This window comes from Elephantulus edwardii, unplaced genomic scaffold, assembly GCF_000299155.1.
Source record: "Elephantulus edwardii isolate Elephantulus edwardi_28Jun2011 unplaced genomic scaffold, EleEdw1.0 scaffold00129, whole genome shotgun sequence".
Taxonomy (NCBI): domain Eukaryota; kingdom Metazoa; phylum Chordata; class Mammalia; order Macroscelidea; family Macroscelididae; genus Elephantulus; species Elephantulus edwardii.
The window spans coordinates 279512-282145 of NW_006399879.1; the positions used below are offsets into that span (position 1 = coordinate 279512).

A 2634-nucleotide genomic window follows, 5' to 3' on the forward strand; every position below is an offset into this window, starting at 1 on the left:
TCTCTCTGTCTCTCTCTCACACACACAGATGCACACATTCTCTCTCACACACACACATGCACACATTCTCTCTCTCTCTCTCACACACACACACACACGCACACATTCTCTCTCTCTCTCTCACACACACACGTTCCTGATATGAAGGTTTTACTCACTCAGGTACTTCTTGCTCTCACCCTTGATGCATGCCGAGGGAAGCATTCATTTCACCCACCAGAGACACCTGTGAAGCAGCTCCCAAGGTGCTGTGGGAAATAACACCCTTCACTTTCATGTATTTGCTTCCTGGATGATCTGTAGCTGGTTTCACAGCTTCTCTTGCAGCGTAAGAAGAGCAATTTCACACTCCCCAAGGTGCAGAGCAGGGTGTGTGAGGATGCTGCCTATGGGGTCTGGGATACATTGTCTGCACACTGTAGGACATTCCAAGTCATTTGGGTGATGTCTGCCTCCTGAGCTCTCTAATGCAATGGGATCTACACCCAGAGCTTCTGGATTTCTCGGGGTCCCATGGAAGGGGCAGCAGAGGCCATTTATTTTGAGCTTCCTCCCAAGGATAGGATTGACAATCCCCACCCCCAGGTGTCCTAGTCCACTGACTGGACATCCTCTGTCTGGATGCTTCAAGCGAAACGACCACCCAGAGCCAGGCATATGAGCAGAGTGTGTCTTAGTCAGGGTGTTCTGGAGAAATAGAGCCAATTCCACATATGCACATGTTTGCTGTTATGTACTTTCCAGACAGAACCAATCCATAGCTGAGACTGCCCATCCTTCTCCTGTGGAGCAGCTGGTGAATGTGAACCACACACCTTTGCATTAGCAGCAAAATGCCTTACCACTAAGCCACCAGACCTCCTCTGTGTGTGTGTGTGTGTGTGTGCACATCTCAACAAAAGACATATATGTGGTTATAGAGAAATAAAATATAAAGATATGTGTGTGTGTGTGTGTGTGTGCGTGTGTGTATAGTTTGTTGTTATGTGCCACTGAGTCACCTGCAACTCATAGCAACCCTATGTATAACAGCCCTAAACCCTGCTCTATCCCTTGCCAATCTTATTGTCTCAGACACACCTTTCCCCATTATCCCAGTCACTGAGTCAATCCATCTCATCGAGGTTCTTCATCTCTCGTGCTGTCCCTCCACCCTCCCAAGCATGACGTTCCTCTCCAAGGACTGGTCCCTCCTTGCAACATGTCCAAAGTATGTAAGACAGGGCTTCAGAATCCTTGCCTCCAAGGAGCAGCCCAGCTTCACCCTCTCCAGGATGAACATATATAAGTATTTGTTAGATGTCATCAAGTACATTGTGACCCCTAGTGACCTTAAGAACAGCAGAAAGCCTGTGCAGCCCTGCACCATTTTCAGTGTTTGAGCCCATTGTTGCTACTGGTGACCTGGTCGTTAAGGAGTTGTACTGCCAACCCCAAAAGCAGCCAGTTCAAATCCACTAGATACTATGAGGGAGAAAGTTTGGCAACTTGCTCCCATGTGATTTACTGCCTCTGAAAACCCACTGCAGGGTCAGCTAGGAGTCAGTTCTGACTTGAAAACACATAACAACAGCCACATGCTAATCCATGCCATCAAGTGTCTTTTTCTTTTTCTCTGACTCGATTTTACAAAGTATGATGTGCTTCCTCGGAGACTGGTCTTTCCTGATAACCAGCCCTGAGATTAAATCTTTCCATTCTTGCTTCTGGCGGTGCTACTTCTAAGCTTTATTTGTTTGTTTCCTGGCAGTCTATGTTATTGTTGTTGGGGGCCATTGAGTCAGAACTGACGGAAATGACTCGTAGCTGACCCTCCAGGGGTTTTCAGAGACAGTTAGTTGCACAAGAGGAGATTGCCCATCCTTCTCCCTCAGAGCAGCTGGTGGATTCAAACCATGTGCCTTTCGGATTGCAGTGCAGGTTCTTACCACTCGGCCACCAGAGTCCTCTTCACCAATTCAGAAGAATCCCTTATTCATTGTCATGCTTTCTCGTGTGCATGAGATGACTGGAAATACCCCAGCATTGTTCATACATCTTAGTCCTCAAAATGATATCTTAGCTTTTTGTAACTTTCAAGAGACCCTTTGTAGTAGACTTGCCCAATGTGTAAGTCTTTTGATTACTATCCCCATGGCTGTTAATTGAAGAGTCAAGTGAAATGAAATCCTTGATAACTTCAATATGTCAATAGACAGATATTTATGGACATGTGATTATGGCGCTGACAAACCCCCACTCCAAATATCATGTGATAGGTACCTTCATTTCCCAAGACCCATAGGCCAGGTGATGGGAAGAATAGAGAATGAAGAGACAGAAACCAAGTTCTGGAAAACAGAGCACACCTAAGGAAACCCTGCTCTCAGCTGATTGGTTAGGATTGCATCACATGGTGTCACATTATGGAATAGCAGCTGGCCTCGGGTTGGCAGAACCTCTAGGAAGGGTAGTCTGCCAAGCAGACACATGACAATGCATGAACAGAAGATGCCCAGTACCTGTTCATGGAAGTGCCCTTCTCATGCAGCAAGCTCAGGGGTTTTTATTTATTTATTTATTTATTTATTTACTTACTTACTTACTTACTTACTTACTTACTTACTTACTTACAGAGGTTTTGGATTTCCATTC

General features: G+C 45.7%; 1 protein-coding gene across 1 annotated transcript in view; it reads left to right on the plus strand.

Annotated features, from left to right (window-relative positions):
* SLC2A9 (solute carrier family 2 (facilitated glucose transporter), member 9) overlaps positions 1 to 2634 on the plus strand; it is a 188033-nt gene that overhangs the window by 95861 nt on the left and 89538 nt on the right. The window lies entirely within an intron of this gene.